Source organism: Rhamphochromis longiceps, linkage group LG11, assembly GCF_057381845.1.
Source record: "Rhamphochromis longiceps isolate RC_006_pf linkage group LG11, R_longiceps_female_GT1.1, whole genome shotgun sequence".
Classification (NCBI taxonomy): domain Eukaryota; kingdom Metazoa; phylum Chordata; class Actinopteri; order Cichliformes; family Cichlidae; genus Rhamphochromis; species Rhamphochromis longiceps.
In genome coordinates this window covers 39,814,345-39,837,159 of record NC_140567.1, presented here as the reverse complement: position 1 = coordinate 39,837,159, position 22,815 = coordinate 39,814,345, and the positions used below count along the sequence as shown (strand labels likewise).

Here is a 22,815-nt window from a genome sequence, read left to right as displayed (position 1 = left end):
CTGGACTGCGCTGTGCACATTGAACAGAACGGCAAACTCAACATCGAAGTTTACCGGAAGCCCACACACACGGACCAGTACCTCCTCTTTGACTCCCATCACCCTCTGGAACACAAACTTGGAGTAATTAGGACCCTACACCACCGGGCAGAACATGTTCCCTCTAAGCCTGAAGGGAAAAAGAAGGAACACACACATGTGTTTTTTCTTTTTTGCCTGTCCCGTTTGGCTCTTTTGCCATCAGAATTGTTGTCTAAAGGCAAAGAAAGATGCCCAACGGATTTACTTTACCAAACTGACCATCCCAGCCTTGCCGTAATGGTCCATTTGATTCACCTTTTATTGTTTATTTTATTTTCACTTACTGAATACGGGACAGACTTGACTGGGGGAAAGAAGGGGAGAAAGAAAGAGGGAAAGAGAAACAGCTGAGAAGAGGGACTCATTCACTGCCAGCCATTGGCAGTGAATGAGTTAAACCCATTGACTCATTCACTGCCATTGACGGCTATAGACGTCAATGGCAGTGAATGAGTTAACAATGTGGTGTATGCTGTACAGTGCAGCGAGGAATGCTCAGACCTCTACATTGGAGAGACCAAACAGCCACTTCACAAGCGCATGGCACAACACAGAAGAGCCACCTCCACAGGACAAGACTCAGCAGTCCATCTGCATCTTAAGGATAAAGGACACTCTTTGAGGATGCCAATGTTCACATTTTGGACAGAGAGGACAGATGGTTTGAAAGAGGAGTGAAAGAAGCCATCTATGTCCACTGTGAGCGACCATCTTTGAACAGAGGCGGGGTTTACGACACCAACTCTCTGCCATCTATAATCCAGTTTTGAGATCCTCCCCAGACGCCTTAACGCCCACTCACATCCTGGACCATCTGACCTCAGGAAATCACATGATAGAGTGGGGCCAGGTTTCACAATGAACACACCCGAAACTCTGGCTGATTGGGACCCACACCCAGTTTTACACCTTGGCTCAGATGATTAGAGGATCATCAGGGGGTCCTTTTGTCCCTCTGTGGGGGGAAACTCCCACTAGGTTTATATCTGGGACTCTCCACCATTTGACCTTAGAACTGAAGAAGCTTCTCAGATGAGAGGTGAAACGTCTTCAAGCAACTCAAAGAAGTCCAGACGCTTTTCTTTCCAAGCTCCTTAGGCCTTCATCAATTGGCTTTGTTCAATGGTCATAACAATTCGCATATTAATGATCAAGGAACTGAGCTCCCACGCCATTGTTCATTCAGTGGTGCTGGTTTCAGTCATTGTGCAAATGTCCTGTTTATATGGTTGGGGAAACCTGCAGTCAGCTGAGACTGAGGAAGTCACCTGGATGAGTGACAAAACATTTCTCCCACTGAAAACGTCCAGATGAACAGAATCAACCTTTTGGGATTTCCTTACCTGGATGATTGAGCATGCATCAAGACACTGCACAGATTCATTTTCTAACATGCCTTTATTTGATTATTCATTCCCCAAATGCCATATATTTACTCGAGGACTTAAACTGAGCAGCACCTGTCATTATAAACAGGTGAAGCTTGGCTGATGCCGTGATGTCAGTGGAGATGGGAAAATTCTCACAGTGATCATGGACTTGGATACCTCTGTCGTAACCAAGATGCTGTGATGGACCTGGAGGAAACATTTGACACCCTGCAACAGAACTGGTCTGTGACAAACCTGCAACGTTCAGCTGCTCACACCGGAGCAGACACCTGTCCCACAGGCTGATGCGAGTTTGAACATTTGCCCAAAATGCACTTTGTAAAGTTTCCTTCAGCAAATGATCAGAAACAGATCAAACATCAGGTACCCGTCTCTGCTCCTCTGTGTCACTGAGATTCTATGCTAAGACACTTCAGGGTCGTGGAGGGGTGGAGCCTATTCCAGCTGTCATAGGCTGAAAGGTGGAGTACAACTGGACAGGTGGCCAATCTGACACAACGAGATAAACCAACATTCATGGCAATGGCAGGTTTATTATCACCAGTTAACCGGATGAGGAACCTGGAGAACCCTCAAAGAGACAGGAGAACACCCCTGTTTCAGCATCCCTGTGAGGATGAGGATGATGAAGGTTTCTGAATTTGGTGAGGTGAGGAGGTTCCAGCATGTTCAGCAAAAACACATCAGCTGATTCGTTAAAATGCTAGCATTAAACACACACCGTGTGTGTGTGTGTGTGTCACCGTGGGAACACTTCTGCAGGAATTCAGGACATCAGTTACCATAGAAACTGTTTCCATAATAGCACCACTGTGTGCGTGTGCGTGTGTGTGCGCGCGCGAGCGCTGCAGTATTTTATTTTTATCTTCAGGTAATAAAAAAATAAAAAATGATGATAATAATGAAGATGATGATGAGATGAAGAGTCTCTGACCTGCTTTCTTACAGTTACAAACATCCCATAATAATCGCTGGTCTGCGCTGAAATGTTTTTTTAGCAGCAAAACTCTCCCTCGTGCGAACAGGAAGTGTACGGTTGCCATGGAAACGCCGTGGCCATCTAACAGGTGATTTCTATTAAAATGAAGCAGCGGAACTAAAAACAGAGCTTCAGTCTGATCAGGTTATTGATCAGGGAGAAATGTTTAAAATGTCCGGTTGTGCCGTTAACCATCGGTGGGGGTGGGGGGGTTGAATCCGTTGTAAGCCGCTGAGACTGAGGAGGAAGAGGAGGAGGAAGACGCGCAGGAGGAGGAGCGCTCCGTCAGTCCGTCGGTAAACAGCAGCGGTCGGTGACGGACTCAAACGGTCGGTGAGTCGATAAAGAGGCTTCTTTATGCCGGGGTAAGAACACCAAACACACCTTCATCAGTTCCATCATTGCAGCTCTGCTCCATCTTCATCATCGTTATCGCCACCAGCATCGCCGCTCCCGGGACCGGTACCACGCGCGTGCATGTGTGGGTCCGTTTGATCGCTGTGATGCCTCGAGATGTTTGAGGATGATGATGATGAAGCTATAGAAACATCGTTTATCTTCATCTTGGTGCACGCGCGTTGCGATGGGACACGCGCGTGCACGTGTCTCATGCGTGTGTAAATATAGATCCGCGTGCGTCACAGCAGCGCAGTGACGTAGAAACCGAGAGATCCGCATTCCTCCACAGCTCACCTTCATCATCATCATCATCGTTGTCGTCATGAGTCGGAGGTTCCACCTGTGTGCCAGGTGACCGTGGGGACACGTGACGTAATCAGTAATCTATCTAATCTATCAGTGATCAGGGATCGATCTCTAATAGTGTCCTGTAGTACTACATGGTATGCTGCAGTAGAAACACTACCTCACACACAGAGACACACACACACACACACATACTTGTTTTCATATGTTAGTGAGGACATAATTGACGTAATACTTTCCCTAGCTGCCTGTAACCCTGACACGAAAACCCCGTTTTGAACCTCAGAAATGTCTTCAAACGTTGTCTCCATAAGTGACTGATGGTTCCCACAAGTATAGTAGCATGCCAATTTTTGGTCCCCATAAGGATATGTAAACATTGTAAAAATGCACACACACAGACACACACAAATAACAGCCCGTTTTTGTGTTTTATTTCCTTCAGACTCAGCTTGTCATCTCAATATTTTTTGCCTTATTGCTTCATGAAACAGTTACATGTAACTGCTGCACACACGTTGGTCTATCCGACCTTCATCAGGTCGCAGGCATATATGCAGTACACATACTGTCACTTGGTGTTCGTTCTCTCTGCAGTAGAGTATCACTTCCTGTTCCTGTTCCAACACAGTGGTGTTTTTCCGTAGTATATCTGTGTAGCAATTTAATACAAAACTTATAGTAACTTCTTATTTCGTAGTGTAATCTTCATGTGCGTCCTCTGAAACACACTCTTGGTGTATTTACTCATTAATTTATATTCAGTGTTGGGAAGGTTACTTTTAAAATGTATTCCACTACAGAGTACAAAATGTATTTTGTAACTTATTCCGTTACGTTACTCAATGACAGTAGTGTATTCTGAATACTTTGGATTACTTAATATATTATCATGCTTTTTACAACTACATGAATGTCCTATTGCTGTGTGATTTATTACTATTACTGAAGGTTACCCTCCACACCAACCAGATGTTTAAATCTTAATATAAACTAGAAAAATTTGCATTTCCTGCGAAAATGCAGTGTGGATGCTTTAAAGCTGAAGCTGTATGCAAAAAGTAGCTGAAAAAGCTGAAAAGTTGCAGAAATTGTAAAAACTTTGCAGAAGCAAAGGAACTTTGCTAAAATGGAATAACTTAGCAGAACTGCAATATCTTAGAGGAAACATAATACTTGGCAGAAATACAATAGCAGAGCAGAACTTAGCAGAAATATTGTAACTTACCAGAAACATGATAACTTCTCAAAAATACAAGAATTTAGGAGAAATAGTATAAGATAACAGAAAGAATATATTTAGCCAAAAATACTTAAACATTACAGAAACACTATGATTTAGAAAAATAGTACAACAGAGCAGAAATATTGTGATTTACCAGAGACACTGTGATGAACTATGAATATTGTAATTTTAAATTAAGACTATGTTTTAGCACAAATATTATAATTTGGCAGAAATACTATAATTTAGCAGAAATACTATATTAAGCACAAATCCTATAAAAAGCAGAAATGGTATGATTAAGCATAAATACTACATTTAGTAGAAATACTTTGTTTTAGCACAAATCCCATAAAAAGCAGAAATACTGTACTATGATTTAGTAGAAAGACTATAATTAATCAGAAATACTAAATTTAGCAGAAATACTATATTAAGCACAAATCTTATGAAAAGCAGAAATACTATAATTTAGCAGAAATACTATGTTAGGCACAAATCCTATAAAAAGAATAAATACTATAATTTAGCAGAAATACTATATTAGGCACAAATCTTATGAAAAGCAGAAATAGTATGATTTAGCAGAAATACTGTATTTAGCACAAGTACCGAAAAGTACCAGAAATACTATGATTTAGCAGAATAGTAATAACTTACAAAATGACAAATATGGAGGCATATTGAAACAGAAATGCACAGAGGGACACACAAACACAGGCTCTAATCCAGTCAACCAGTCTAACTATATTCAATTTAAATCCTACAATGACATGCTGCCAAATAAGGGCAGGGTCCTCTCTCTCCCACTAAACACAAACACACACACACACACACACACACACACACACACACACACACACACACACACAGAGGGAGAGAGCTGCCGAATTTAAATCCACCAATCAGAGTGGCTGTTTACGTTTTCCCGCCAAAACAGGTGCATCTTTTTACACACGCAGCACAGAGAGGCACAGGATTATTGCAGCCTATTTCTCATAGTGAGGACTCCCCACAAACAAATGACCATAATTTCCTAACCGTAGGGGCTAGAGCGGTCATTCTTAAACCGTTTTGTTCAGAAGAGATGGGGGAATCTTCCAGTGTTAACAATTTATCATTAAAATGTGAATTTTTAGAGATATACGACATGGATGACTTGTTGACTTAGAAGCCACGAATTCCCCAATATGCAAATTTGAATGCCTGAGGCCACATATATGATTGGCTGGCTGGGAAGCCGTGCAGGCCCTGATTTGTGGATTTGAATTCCTCAGCCCTCAGATATGATTGGCTGGCTTAGAAGCCATGAAGGCCCCAATATGCAAATTTGAATGCCTCAGGACACATATATGATTGGCTGGGAAACCGTGCAGGCCCTGATTTGAAAATTTGAATGTCTAAGTCCTCACAGAGGATTGGCTGCCTGGGGACCTGGCAGAAATATATAGAAATACTATGATTAAGCATAAATACTACATTTAGTAGAAATACTATGTTTTAGCACAAATACTATAAAAAGCAGAAATACTGTAATTTAGCAGAAATACTATATTAGGCACAAATCTTATAAAATAGCAGAAATAGTATGATTTAGCACAATAGTAATAAGTTAAACAGAAAAATTGGAAAAGCAAAATGGACAGCTGAAAAAATGATGAACATGCTGAGGGTCCCTCAAATATACTTGTTAAATGAAAAAATCAGCAAAAAAATGCACAGGGAGAGAGAAGTAAGTTTCTAGGTCAGCCTGGGAGCTGCTGAATTTGAATCCACCAATCAGAGAGCCTGTGTACTTTTTCCCGCCAAAACATGTGCATCTTTTTACACACGCAGCACAGAGAGGCACAGGATTATTGCAGCCTATTTCTCATAGTGAGGACTCCCCTCAAACAAATGACCATAATTTCCAAACCGTAGGGGCTAGAGCGGTCATTCTTACACCGTTTTGTTCAGAAGAGATGGGGGAATCTTCCAGTGTTTACAATTTATCATTAAAATATGAATTATTAAAGATATTTGACTTCTAATGCACCATAACTGAGTAGAGCGAAGCAAAAACTGCCTTGACTTGCCCTCAAACAACGCTTTGTGACTTGAAATCTATTTGGAGTATCGATATCATTCTTTCACCGTAAGAGACAGCAGGCTTTGGTGAACAATCATGGAAATTTTCAGGTCTCTGTGGAAATCCAACAAAAAGTTATGACGAGAGAAAAAAGTGGTTCATTTCCACAGTTTGAAATCTGAAGAAATCTGAGCGAAGGACGAATTTCCTACCCTCAAACAAGTCCAACTCATTTCAGAACGGTAATAGGTGAGAAAGAAATTCTTGAATTGTGAGCGTCAGGGGTGTCTGAAGATATTCGGGGACAAGCCTCATGTCTTAACTTTGCTTCGTTAAGGAGATATGACGATTCGAATATGCCTCTCATTACAGAAATCCAGCGGTGATTTTGAACAAGCTCTCCATTCACTTTATATGGAGAGTTTTCTGACATTGTGTTGGTCTGAGGAGATTTGCGAAAGTTCTATAAATCCCACAACAATGATAGTGACATTTTCTGAAAGCCAGCAAAAATACCTACGTTTTGATGTATAATTTGTGGAAGTTGAGTGAAAATTGAGCAAGTAGCAAGAAGTTGTTCGGACATGAAGTGAAAATTGCAAAACCTTCAGTGGCACACTGGAAGCCAAGATCATAGCAACCATAACAACGCATGTATTTTGTGAAAAATCACAATTTTGCAACTCAAAACTTTAAGAGGCATAAAAGTAAAACGGTAAAAGATTTGAAATAGCTGAATCATACCTGAATAGCCCAATAATTTGTGAACATTTTAAAGTTTGAATGGTTGTTCTAGGCAAAAGTATGAGGAAGTAGTTAAGTTTCAAAAACAAGCAAAATTTAGCAGAATTTTGGAAGTTTTCCATTCATTTCAATGGGACAAATTAAAGGAAAAAAGCCTAATATTTTAAAAAGTATAATAGCAAAAAATAGCAAAAATCATAGCGATCATTAGCAGAAATAGCAGAATAGTTTAAAATTTGAACGGTGAAAATAGCATAAAAATTGTGGAAGTAGTTAAGTGCCAAAGAAAGCACAAAAAGTGGCAACTAGAATAACTAGAAAAATTTGCATTTCCTGCGAAAATGCAGTGTGGATGCTTAAAGCTGAAGCTGTATGCAAAAAGTAGCTGAAAAAGCTGAAAAGTTGCAGAAATTGTAAAAACTTTGCAGAAGCAAAGGAACATTGCTAAAATGTAATAATTTAGCAGAACTGCAATATCTTAGAGGAAACATAATACTTGGCAGAAATACAATAGCATAGCAGAACTTAGCAGAAATATTGTAACTTACCAGAAACATGATAACTTCTCAAAAATACAAGAATTTAGGAGAAATAGTATAAGATAACAGAAAGAATATATTTAGCCAAAAATACTTAAACATTACAGAAACACTATGATTTAGAAAAATAATACAACATAGCAGAAATACTGTGATTTACAGGAGACACTGTGATGAACTATGAATATTGTAATTTTAAATTAATACTATGTTTTAGCACAAATACTATAATTTGACAGAAATACTATCATTTGGCAGAAATACTGTTTCAGCACAAATACTCTGGTTTAGCACAAATATTATAACATAGCAGAAATACAATTATATAGCAGAAATGCTATATTTAGAAAGAAAAATATAATATAGCAGAAATACTGTATTTAGCACAAGTACCAAAAAGTAGCAGAAATACTATGATTTAGCAGAAATACTATGATTGAGCAGAAGTACTAAGATTTAGTAAAAGTACTTTGATTTAACAGAATTACAATTATGGAGGAGTAATACTTTAAAATGGGAGAAATAGCCTAAAGGGAAGAGTATTTGTGCCATGTAGTGTTAACAAGAATGGGAGGTCCATATTAGAAAAGCTGGTAAAATCATAAAAGTTTGCAGAATTGTAATAAATGATGAATATGAATTACTGGTCTGTGACAGTGTATTAATTTGTAGGAAAAAAACATGTTGACCAAGGTGGAATCGAACCCACGATCTTTGGCTTGCAGACCCGTGTCATTGCCAACTGCACCACTGGGAAAGAGAGCAGCCGCTTTGAAAAACAGGGTGATGAGCAGTCAGAATTAGATCGCGGTGAGAGGCGAAAAACGCCGTTTTTTGGAGTTACAAAACGTTGTGTAACTCAAAAACTAGGTGGACTAGAAGCATAATTCTTGTACTGGGTGAATCAGCGGACTTTGGTGTACTTTGACTGCGATTTTCATTGCTCTATGTACATCCGTCGCTGAGATATGACGAGAGAGGAAACGGAAAACCTCAGATATGATTGGCTGGCTGGGAGGCCGTGCAGGCCCTGATATGTGATATGTGTCTGAGTCCTCACAGAGGATTGGCTGCCTGGCAGAAATATATAGAAATAGTATGATTAAGCATAAATACTACATTTAGCAGAAATACTATAGTAAGCACAAATCCTATAAAAAGCAGAATGAGTATATTAAGCACAAATCCTATAAAAAGCAGAAATACTATATTAAGCACAAATCCTATTAAAAGCAGAAATAGTATGATTTAGCACAATAGTAATAAGTTAAACAGAAAAATCGGAAAAGCAAAATGGACAGCTGAAAAAATGCTGAACATGCTGAGGGTCCCTCAAATATACTTGTTAAATGAAAAAAATCTGCAAGAAAAATATATAACAGCCACACAATCAGAAATATGTACACATAAGGAAACACACATGCACAGAGAGACACACACACAAGATCCAATTCAGTCAACCAGTCTAAATATATTGAATTTGAAGCTTAGAATGAGGTCATCCCATTGAAAGCCTTTCTCTCTCTCTCCCTCTTTCTGTCACACACACACACACACACACACACACACACACACACACACAGGGAGAGAGAAGTAAGTTTCTAGGTCAGCCTGGGAGCTGCTGAATTTGAATCCACCAATCAGAGAGCCTGTGCACTTTTTCCCGCCAAAACAGGTGCCTCTGTTTACACACGCAGCACAGAGAGAGACACAGGATTTTTGCAGTCTATTTCTCATAGTGACGACTCCCCTCAAACAAATGACCATAATTTCCTAACCGTAGGGGCTAGAACGGTCATTCTTACACCGTTTTGTTCAGAAGAGATGGGGGAATCTTCAAGTGTTGACAATTTATCATTAAAATATGAATTTTTAGAGATATATGACATGGATGACTTGTTGACTTAGAAGCCATGAATTCCCCAATATGCAAATTTGAATGCCTGGAGCCCACATACATGATTGGCTGGCTGGGAAGCTGTGCAGGCCCTGATTTGTGGATTTGAATTCCTCAGCCCTCAGATATGATTGGCTGGCTTAGAAGCCATGAAGGCCCCAATATGCAAATTTGTATTCCTCAGACCACATATATGATTGGCTGGGAAACCGTGCAGGCCCTGATTTGAAAATTTGAATGTCTCAGTCCTCACAGAGGATTGGCTGCCTGGGGACCTGGCAGAAATATATAGAAATACTATGATTAAGCATAAATACTACATTTAGTAGAAATACTATGTTTTAGCACAAATCCTATAAAAAGCAGAAATACTATAATTTAGCAGAAATACTATATTAAGCACAAATCCTATAAAAAGCAGAAATACTATATTAGGCACAAATCCTATAAAAAGCAGAAATACTATATTAGGCACAAATCCTATAAAAAGCAGAAATACTATATTAGGCACAAATCCTATGAAAAGCAGAAATAGTATGATTTAGCAGAATAGTAATAACTTACAAAATTACAAATATGGAGGCATATTGAAACACAAATGCACAGAGGGACACACAAACACAGGCTCTAATCCAGTCAACCAGTCTAACTATATTCAATTTAAATCCTACAATGACATGCTGCCAAATAAGGGCAGGGTCCTCTCTCTCCCACTAAACACACACACACACACACACACACACACACACACACACACACACACACACACACACACACACACACACACACACACACACACACAGACAGACACAGAGGGAGAGAGCTGCCGAATTTAAATCCACCAATCAGAGTGGCTGTTTACGCTTTCCCGCCAAAACAGGTGCATCTTTTTACACACGCAGCAAGGAGAGGCACAGGATTATTGCAGTCTATTTCTCATAGTGAGGACTCCCCTCAAACAAATGACCATAATTTCCTAACCGTAGGGGCTAGAGCGGTCATTCTTACACCGTTTTGTTCAGAAGAGATGGGGGAATCTTCCAGTGTTAACAATTTATCATTAAAATGTGAATTTTTAGAGATATATGACATGGATGACTTGTTGACTTAGAAGCCACGAATTCCCCAATATGCAAATATGAATGCCTGAGACCACATATATGATTGGCTGGCTGGGAAGCCGTGCAGGCCCTGATTTGTGGATTTGAATTCCTCAGCCCTCAGATATGATTGGCTGGCTTAGAAGCCATGAAGGCCCCAATATGCAAATTTGAATGCCTCAGGACACATATATGATTGGCTGGGAAGCCGTGCAGGCCCTGATTTGAAAATTTGAATTTCTCAGTCCTCACAGAGGATTGGCTGCCTGGGGACCTGGCAGAAATATATAGAAATACTATGATTAAGCATAAATACTACATTTAGTAGAAATACTATGTTTTAGCACAAATACTATAAAAAGCAGAAATACTGTAATTTAGCAGAAATACTATATTAGGCACAAATCTTATAAAATAGCAGAAATAGTATGATTTAGCACAATAGTAATAAGTTAAACAGAAAAATTGGAAAAGCAAAATGGACAGCTGAAAAAATGATGAACATGCTGAGGGTCCCTCAAATATACTTGTTAAATGAAAAAATCAGCAAAAAAATGCACAGGGAGAGAGAAGTAAGTTTCTAGGTCAGCCTGGGAGCTGCTGAATTTGAATCCACCAATCAGAGAGCCTGTGTACTTTTTCCCGCCAAAACATGTGCATCTTTTTACACACGCAGCACAGAGAGGCACAGGATTATTGCAGCCTATTTCTCATAGTGAGGACTCCCCTCAAACAAATGACCATAATTTCCAAACCGTAGGGGCTAGAGCGGTCATTCTTACACCGTTTTGTTCAGAAGAGATGGGGGAATCTTCCAGTGTTTACAATTTATCATTAAAATATGAATTATTAAAGATATTTGACTTCTAATGCACCATAACTGAGTAGAGCGAAGCAAAAACTGCCTTGACTTGCCCTCAAACAACGCTTTGTGACTTGAAATCTATTTGGAGTATCGATATCATTCTTTCACCGTAAGAGACAGCAGGCTTTGGTGAACAATCATGGAAATTTTCAGGTCTCTGTGGAAATCCAACAAAAAGTTATGACGAGAGAAAAAAGTGGTTCATTTCCACAGTTTGAAATCTGAAGAAATCTGAGCGAAGGACGAATTTCCTACCCTCAAACAAGTCCAACTCATTTCAGAACGGTAATAGGTGAGAAAGAAATTCTTGAATTGTGAGCGTCAGGGGTGTCTGAAGATATTCGGGGACAAGCCTCATGTCTTAACTTTGCTTCGTTAAGGAGATATGACGATTCGAATATGCCTCTCATTACAGAAATCCAGCGGTGATTTTGAACAAGCTCTCCATTCACTTTATATGGAGAGTTTTCTGACATTGTGTTGGTCTGAGGAGATTTGCGAAAGTTCTATAAATCCCACAACAATGATAGTGACATTTTCTGAAAGCCAGCAAAAATACCTACGTTTTGATGTATAATTTGTGGAAGTTGAGTGAAAATTGAGCAAGTAGCAAGAAGTTGTTCGGACATGAAGTGAAAATTGCAAAACCTTCAGTGGCACACTGGAAGCCAAGATCATAGCAACCATAACAACGCATGTATTTTGTGAAAAATCACAATTTTGCAACTCAAAACTTTAAGAGGCATAAAAGTAAAACGGTAAAAGATTTGAAATAGCTGAATCATACCTGAATAGCCCAATAATTTGTGAACATTTTAAAGTTTGAATGGTTGTTCTAGGCAAAAGTATGAGGAAGTAGTTAAGTTTCAAAAACAAGCAAAATTTAGCAGAATTTTGGAAGTTTTCCATTCATTTCAATGGGACAAATTAAAGGAAAAAAGCCTAATATTTTAAAAAGTATAATAGCAAAAAATAGCAAAAATCATAGCGATCATTAGCAGAAATAGCAGAATAGTTTAAAATTTGAACGGTGAAAATAGCATAAAAATTGTGGAAGTAGTTAAGTGCCAAAGAAAGCACAAAAAGTGGCAACTAGAATAACTAGAAAAATTTGCATTTCCTGCGAAAATGCAGTGTGGATGCTTAAAGCTGAAGCTGTATGCAAAAAGTAGCTGAAAAAGCTGAAAAGTTGCAGAAATTGTAAAAACTTTGCAGAAGCAAAGGAACATTGCTAAAATGTAATAATTTAGCAGAACTGCAATATCTTAGAGGAAACATAATACTTGGCAGAAATACAATAGCATAGCAGAACTTAGCAGAAATATTGTAACTTACCAGAAACATGATAACTTCTCAAAAATACAAGAATTTAGGAGAAATAGTATAAGATAACAGAAAGAATATATTTAGCCAAAAATACTTAAACATTACAGAAACACTATGATTTAGAAAAATAATACAACATAGCAGAAATACTGTGATTTACAGGAGACACTGTGATGAACTATGAATATTGTAATTTTAAATTAATACTATGTTTTAGCACAAATACTATAATTTGACAGAAATACTATCATTTGGCAGAAATACTGTTTCAGCACAAATACTCTGGTTTAGCACAAATATTATAACATAGCAGAAATACAATTATATAGCAGAAATGCTATATTTAGAAAGAAAAATATAATATAGCAGAAATACTGTATTTAGCACAAGTACCAAAAAGTAGCAGAAATACTATGATTTAGCAGAAATACTATGATTGAGCAGAAGTACTAAGATTTAGTAAAAGTACTTTGATTTAACAGAATTACAATTATGGAGGAGTAATACTTTAAAATGGGAGAAATAGCCTAAAGGGAAGAGTATTTGTGCCATGTAGTGTTAACAAGAATGGGAGGTCCATATTAGAAAAGCTGGTAAAATCATAAAAGTTTGCAGAATTGTAATAAATGATGAATATGAATTACTGGTCTGTGACAGTGTATTAATTTGTAGGAAAAAAACATGTTGACCAAGGTGGAATCGAACCCACGATCTTTGGCTTGCAGACCCGTGTCATTGCCAACTGCACCACTGGGAAAGAGAGCAGCCGCTTTGAAAAACAGGGTGATGAGCAGTCAGAATTAGATCGCGGTGAGAGGCGAAAAACGCCGTTTTTTGGAGTTACAAAACGTTGTGTAACTCAAAAACTAGGTGGACTAGAAGCATAATTCTTGTACTGGGTGAATCAGCGGACTTTGGTGTACTTTGACTGCGATTTTCATTGCTCTATGTACATCCGTCGCTGAGATATGACGAGAGAGGAAACGGAAAACCTCAGATATGATTGGCTGGCTGGGAGGCCGTGCAGGCCCTGATATGTGATATGTGTCTGAGTCCTCACAGAGGATTGGCTGCCTGGCAGAAATATATAGAAATAGTATGATTAAGCATAAATACTACATTTAGCAGAAATACTATAGTAAGCACAAATCCTATAAAAAGCAGAATGAGTATATTAAGCACAAATCCTATAAAAAGCAGAAATACTATATTAAGCACAAATCCTATTAAAAGCAGAAATAGTATGATTTAGCACAATAGTAATAAGTTAAACAGAAAAATCGGAAAAGCAAAATGGACAGCTGAAAAAATGCTGAACATGCTGAGGGTCCCTCAAATATACTTGTTAAATGAAAAAAATCTGCAAGAAAAATATATAACAGCCACACAATCAGAAATATGTACACATAAGGAAACACACATGCACAGAGAGACACACACACAAGATCCAATTCAGTCAACCAGTCTAAATATATTGAATTTGAAGCTTAGAATGAGGTCATCCCATTGAAAGCCTTTCTCTCTCTCTCCCTCTTTCTGTCACACACACACACACACACACACACACACACACACACACACACACAGGGAGAGAGAAGTAAGTTTCTAGGTCAGCCTGGGAGCTGCTGAATTTGAATCCACCAATCAGAGAGCCTGTGCACTTTTTCCCGCCAAAACAGGTGCCTCTGTTTACACACGCAGCACAGAGAGAGACACAGGATTTTTGCAGTCTATTTCTCATAGTGACGACTCCCCTCAAACAAATGACCATAATTTCCTAACCGTAGGGGCTAGAACGGTCATTCTTACACCGTTTTGTTCAGAAGAGATGGGGGAATCTTCAAGTGTTGACAATTTATCATTAAAATATGAATTTTTAGAGATATATGACATGGATGACTTGTTGACTTAGAAGCCATGAATTCCCCAATATGCAAATTTGAATGCCTGGAGCCCACATACATGATTGGCTGGCTGGGAAGCTGTGCAGGCCCTGATTTGTGGATTTGAATTCCTCAGCCCTCAGATATGATTGGCTGGCTTAGAAGCCATGAAGGCCCCAATATGCAAATTTGTATTCCTCAGACCACATATATGATTGGCTGGGAAACCGTGCAGGCCCTGATTTGAAAATTTGAATGTCTCAGTCCTCACAGAGGATTGGCTGCCTGGGGACCTGGCAGAAATATATAGAAATACTATGATTAAGCATAAATACTACATTTAGTAGAAATACTATGTTTTAGCACAAATCCTATAAAAAGCAGAAATACTATAATTTAGCAGAAATACTATATTAAGCACAAATCCTATAAAAAGCAGAAATACTATATTAGGCACAAATCCTATAAAAAGCAGAAATACTATATTAGGCACAAATCCTATAAAAAGCAGAAATACTATATTAGGCACAAATCCTATGAAAAGCAGAAATAGTATGATTTAGCAGAATAGTAATAACTTACAAAATTACAAATATGGAGGCATATTGAAACACAAATGCACAGAGGGACACACAAACACAGGCTCTAATCCAGTCAACCAGTCTAACTATATTCAATTTAAATCCTACAATGACATGCTGCCAAATAAGGGCAGGGTCCTCTCTCTCCCACTAAACACACACACACACACACACACACACACACACACACACACACACACACACACACACACACACACAGACAGACACAGAGGGAGAGAGCTGCCGAATTTAAATCCACCAATCAGAGTGGCTGTTTACGCTTTCCCGCCAAAACAGGTGCATCTTTTTACACACGCAGCAAGGAGAGGCACAGGATTATTGCAGTCTATTTCTCATAGTGAGGACTCCCCTCAAACAAATGACCATAATTTCCTAACCGTAGGGGCTAGAGCGGTCATTCTTACACCGTTTTGTTCAGAAGAGATGGGGGAATCTTCCAGTGTTAACAATTTATCATTAAAATGTGAATTTTTAGAGATATATGACATGGATGACTTGTTGACTTAGAAGCCACGAATTCCCCAATATGCAAATATGAATGCCTGAGACCACATATATGATTGGCTGGCTGGGAAGCCGTGCAGGCCCTGATTTGTGGATTTGAATTCCTCAGCCCTCAGATATGATTGGCTGGCTTAGAAGCCATGAAGGCCCCAATATGCAAATTTGAATGCCTCAGGACACATATATGATTGGCTGGGAAGCCGTGCAGGCCCTGATTTGAAAATTTGAATTTCTCAGTCCTCACAGAGGATTGGCTGCCTGGGGACCTGGCAGATATATATATAGAAATACTATGATTAAGCATAAATACTACATTTAGTAGAAATACTATGTTTTAGCACAAATACTATAAAAAGCAGAAATACTATAATTTAGCAGAAACACTATATAAAGCACAAATCCTATAAAAAGCAGAAATACTATATTAGGCACAAATCTTATAAAAAGCAGAAATACTATATTAGGCACAAATAGTATAAAAAGCAGAAATACTATAATTTAGCTGAAATACTATGTTAGGCACAAATCCTATAAAAAGAATAAATACTATAATTTAGCAGAAATACTATATTAGGCACAAATCTTATGAAAAGCAGAAATAGTATGATTTAGCAGAATAGTAATAACTTACAAAATTACAAATATGGAGGCATATTGAAACACAAATGCACAGAGGGACACACAAACACAGGCTCTAATCCAGTCAACCAGTCTAACTATATTCAATTTAAATCCTACAATGACATGCTGCCAAATAAGGGCAGGGTCCTCTCTCTCCCACTAAACACAAACACACACACACACACACACACACACAGGGAGAGAGCTGCCGAATTTAAATCCACCAATCAGAGTGGCTGTTTACGCTTTCCCGCCAAAACAGGTGCATCTTTTTACACACGCAGCAAGGAGAGGCACAGGATTATTGCAGTCTATTTCTCATAGTGACGACTCCCCTCAAACAAATGACCATAATTTCCTAACCGTAGGGACTAGAACGGTCATTCTTACACCGTTTTGTTCAGAAGAGATGGGGTAATCTTCCAGTGTTAACAATATATCATTAAAATATGAATTATTAAAGATATTTGACTTCTAATGCACCATAACTGAGTAGAGCGAAGCAAAAACTGCCTTGACTTGCCCTCAAACAACGCTTTGTAACTCGAAATCTATTTGGAGTATAGATATCATTCTTTCACCGTAAGAGACAGCAGGCTTTGGTGAACAGTCATGGAAATTTTCAGGTCTCTGTGGAAATCCAACAAAAAGTTATGACGAGAGAAAAAAGTGGTTCATTTTCAGGGTTTGAAATCTGAAGAAATCTGAGCGAAGGACAAATTTCCTACCCTCAAACAAGTCCAACTCATTTCAGAACGGTAATAGGTGAGAAAGAAATTCTTGAATTGTGAGCGTCAGGGGTGTCTGAAGATATTCGGGGACAAGCCTCATGTCTTAACTTTGCTTCGTTAAGGAGATATGACGATTCGAATATGCCTCTAATTACAGAAAGCCAGCGATGATTTTGAACAAGCTCTCCATTGACTTTATATGGAGAGTTTTGAGACCTTGTGTTGGTCTGAGGAGATTTGCCAAAATTCTATAAATCCCACAACAATGATAGTGACATTTTCTGAAAGCCAGCAAAAATACCTACGTTTTGATGTATAATTTGTGGAAGTTGAGTGAAAATTGAGCAAGTAGCAAGAAGTTGTTCGGACATGAAGTGAAAATTGCAAAACCTTCAGTGACACACTGGAAGCCAAGAGCATAGCAACCATAACAACGCATGTATTTTGTGAAAAATCACAATTGTGCAACTCAAAACTTTAAGAGGCATAAAAGTAAAACGGTAAAAGATTTGAAAAAGATGAATCATACCTGAATAGCCCAATAATTTGTGAACATTTTAAAGTTTGAATGGTTGTTCTAGGTGAACGTATGAGGAAGTAGTTAAGTTTCAAAAACAAGCAAAATTTAGCAGAATTTTGGAAGTTTCCCATTCATTTCAATGGGACAAATTAAAGGAAAAAAGCTTAATATTTTAAAAAGTATAATAGCAAAAAATAGCAAAAATCATAGCGATGTTTAGCAGAAATAGCAGAATAGTATAAAATTTGAACGGTGAAAATAGCATAAAAATTGTGGAAGTAGTTAAGTGCCAAAGAAAGCACAAAAAGTGGCAACTAGAATAATAACTAGAAAAATTTGCATTTCCTGCGAAAATGCAGTGTGGATGCTTAAAGCTGAAGCTGTATGCAAAAAGTAGCTGAAAAAGCTGAAAAGTTGCAGAAATTGTAAAAACTTTGCAGAAGCAAAAGAAGTTTGCTAAAATGGAATAACTTAGCAGAACTGCAATATCTTAGAGGAAACATAATACTTGGCAGAGATACAATAGCATAGCAGAATTTAGCAGAAATATTGTAACTTACCAGAAACATGATAACTTCTCAAAAATACAAGAATTTAGGAGAAATAGTATAAGATAACAGAAATAATATATTTAGCCAAAAATACTTAAACATTACAGAACACTATGATTTAGAAAAATAGTACAACAGAGCAGAAATATTGTGATTTACCAGAGACACTGATGAACTATGAATATTGTAATTTTAAATTAAGACTATGTTTTAGCACAAATATTATAATTTGGCAGAAATACTATAATTTAGCAGAAATACTATATTAAGCACAAATCCTATAAAAAGCAGAAATGGTATGATTAAGCATAAATACTACATTTAGTAGAAATACTTTGTTTTAGCACAAATCCCATAAAAAGCAGAAATACTGTATTATGATTTAGTAGAAAAACTATAATTAATCAGAAATACTAAATTTAGCAGAAATACTATATTAAGCACAAATCCTATGAAAAGCAGAAATAATATGATTAAGCATAAATACTACATTTAGCAGAAATACTATATTAAGCACAAATCTTATAAAATAGCAGAAATAGTATGATTTAGCACAATAGTAATAAGTTAAACAGAAAAATTGGAAAAGCAAAATGGACAGCTGAAAAAATGCTGAACATGCTGAGGGTCCCTCAAATATACTTGTTAAATGACAAAAATCTGAAAAAAAATTTATGACAGCCACACAATTACAAATATGTACACATGAGGAAACACACATGCACAGAGAGACACACACACAAGATCCAATTCAGTCAACCAGTCTAAATATATTCAATTTAAATCCTACAATGACATGCTGCCAAATAAGGGCAGGGTCCTCTCTCTCCCACTAAACACACACACACACACACACACACACACACACACACACACACACACACACACACACACACACACACACACAGAGGGAGAGAGCTGCCGAATTTAAATCCACCAATCAGAGTGGCTGTTTACGTTTTCCCGCCAAATCAGGTGCATCTTTTTACACACGCAGCACAGAGAGGCACAGGATTATTGCAGCCTATTTCTCATAGTGAGGACTCCCCACAAACAAATGACCATAATTTCCTAACCGTAGGGGCTAGAACGGTCATTCTTAAACCGTTTTGTTCAGAAGAGATGGGGGAATCTTCCAGTGTTAACAATTTATCATTAAAATGTGAATTTTTAGAGATATACGACATGGATGACTTGTTGACTTAGAAGCCACGAATTCCCCAATATGCAAATTTGAATGCCTGAGGCCACATATATGATTGGCTGCCTGGGAAGCCGTGCAGGCCCTGATTTGTGGATTTGAATTCCTCAGCCCTCAGATATGATTGGCTGGCTTAGAAGCCATGAAGGCCCCAATATGCAAATTTGAATGCCTCAGGACACATATATGATTGGCTGGGAAACCGTGCAGGCCCTGATTTGAAAATTTGAATGTCTAAGTCCTCACAGAGGATTGGCTGCCTGGGGACCTGGCAGAAATATATAGAAATACTATGATTAAGCATAAATACTACATTTAGTAGAAATACTATGTTTTAGCACAAATACTATAAAAAGCAGAAATACTATAATTTAGCAGAAATACTACATTTAGTAGAAATACTATGTTTGAGCAAAAATCCTATAAAAAGCAGAAATACTATATTAGGCACAAATCCCATAAAAAGCAGAAATAGTATGATTAAGCATAAATACTACATTTAGTAGAAATACTATAATTTAGCACAAATACTATAAAAAGCAGAAATACTATAATTTAGCAGAAATACTATATTAAGCACAAACCCTATAAAAAGCAGAAATACTGTACTATGATTTGGTAGAAAAAACTATAATTAATCAGAAATACTATATTTGGCAGAAATACGGTATTTGGCACAAATCTTATAAAATAGCAGAAATAGTATGATTTAGCACAATAGTAATAACTTAAACAGAAAAATTGGAAAAGCAAAAATGGACAGCTGAAAAAATGATGAACATGCTGAAGGTCCCTCAACTATACTTGTTAAATGAAAAAAATCAGCAAAAAAATCTATAACAGCCACACAATCACAAATATGTACACATAAGAAAACACACATGCACAGAGAGACACACACACAAGATCCAATTCAGTCAACCAGTCTAAATATATTGAATTTGAATCTTAGAATGAGATCATCCCATTAAAAGCCTTTCTCTCTCTCTCTCTCTCTCTCTGTCACACACACACACACACACACACACACACACACACACACACACACACACACACACACACACACACACACACACACAGGGAGAGAAAAGTGAGTTTCTAGGTCAGCCTGGGAGCTGCTGAATTTGAATCCACCAATCAGACAGAGAGCCTGTGCACTCTTTCCCTCCAAAACAGGTGCATCCTTTTTACACACGCAGCACAGAGAGACACAGGATCATTGCAGTCTATTTCTCATAATGACGACTCCCCTCAAACAAATGACCATAATTTCCTAACCGTAGGAGCTAGAACGGTCATTCTTACACCGTTTTGTTCAGAAGAGATGGGGGAATCTTCAAGTGTTGACAATTTATCATTAAAATATGAATTTTTAGAGATATATGACATGGATGACTTGTTGACTTAGAAGCCACGAATTCCCCAATATGCAAATTTGAATACCTGGAGCCCACATACATGATTGGCTGGCTGGGAAGCTGTGCAGGCCCTGATTTGTGGATTTGAATTCCTCAGCCCTCAGATATGATTGGCTGGCTTAGAAGCCATGAAGTCCCCAATATGCAAATTTGAATGCCTCAGGACACATATATGATTGGCTGGGAAACCGTGCAGGCCCTGATTTGAAAATTTGAATGTCTAAGTCCTCACAGAGGATTGGCTGCCTGGGGACCAGGCAGAAATATATAGAAATACTATGATTAAGCATAAATACTACATTTAGTAGAAATACTATGTTTTAGCACAAATCCTATAAAAAGCAGAAATACTATAATTTAGCAGAAATACTATATTAAGCACAAATCCTATAAAAAGCAGAAATAGTATGATTAAGCATAAATACTACATTTAGTAGAAATACTATGTTTTAGCACAAATCCTATAAAAAGCAGAAATACTATAATTTAGCAGAAATACCATATTAAGCACAAATCCTATAAAAAGCAGAAATACTATATTAAGCACAAATCCTATTAAAAGCAGAAATACTATATTAAGCACAAATCTTATGAAATAGCAGAAACAGTATGATTTAGCACAATAGTAATAAGTTAAACAGAAAAATTGGAAAAGCAAAATGGACAGCTGAAAAAATGCTGAACATGCTGAGGGTCCCTCAAATATACTTGTTAAATGAAAAAATCAGCATAAAAATGCACAGGGAGAGAGAAGTAAGTTTCTAGGTCAGCCTGGGAGCTGCTGAATTTGAATCCACCAATCAGAGAGCCTGTGTACTTTTTCCCGCCAAAACAGGTGCATCTTTTTACACACGCAGCAGAGAGAGGCACAGGATTATTGCAGCCTATTTCTCATAGTGAGGACTCCCCTCAAACAAATGACCATAATTTCCTAACCGTAGGGGCTAGAGCGGTCATTCTTACACCGTTTTGTTCAGAAGAGATGGGGGAATCTTCCAGTGTTAACAATTTATCATTAAAATGTGAATTTTTAGAGATATACGACATGGATGACTTGTTGACTTAGAAGCCACGAATTCCCCCAATATGCAAATTTGAATGCCTGAGGCCACATATATGATTGGCTGCCTGGGAAGCCGTGCAGGCCCTGATTTGTGGATTTGAATTCCTCAGCCCTCAGATATGATTGGCTGGCTTAGAAGTCATGAAGGCCCCAATATGCAAATTTGAATGCCTCAGGACACATATATGATTGGCTGGGAAACCGTGCAGGCCCTGATTTGAAAATTTGAATGTCTAAGTCCTCACAGAGGATTGGCTGCCTGGGGACCTGGCAGAAATATATAGAAATACTATGATTAAGCATAAATACTACATTTAGTAGAAATACTATGTTTTAGCACAAATACTATAAAAAGCAGAAATACTATAATTTAGCAGAAATACTATATTAAGCACAAATCCTATAAAAAGCAGAAATAGGATGATTAAGCATAAACACTACATTTAGTAGAAATACTATGTTTGAGCAAAAATCCTATAAAAAGCAGAAATACTATATTAGGCACAAATCCCATAAAAAGCAGAAATAGTATGATTAAGCATAAATACTACATTTAGTAGAAATACTATGTTTTAGCACAAATAGTATAAAAAGCAGAAATACTGTAATTTAGCAGAAATACTATATTAGGCACAAATCTTATAAAATAGCAGAAATAGTATGATTTAGCACAATAGTAATAAGTTAAACAGAAAAATTGGAAAAGCAAAATGGACAGCTGAAAAAATGCTGCACATGCTGAGGGTCCCTCAAATATACTTGTTAAATGAAAAAATCAGCAAAAAAATGCACAGGGAGAGA

The 22,815-nt window shown here is 37.7% G+C and overlaps 1 protein-coding gene across 1 annotated transcript in view; it reads left to right on the top strand.

Moving 5' to 3' along the window:
• Positions 1–2,682: 2,682 nt before the first annotated feature.
• ankrd34a (ankyrin repeat domain 34A) overlaps positions 2,683–22,815 on the top strand; it is a 69,325-nt gene continuing 49,192 nt past the window's right edge. Inside the window, exon 1 of the mRNA XM_085421948.1 lies at positions 2,683–2,816. The gene's annotated coding sequence lies outside the window, so the exon portion shown is untranslated. The remainder of the gene's footprint in view (positions 2,817–22,815) is intronic.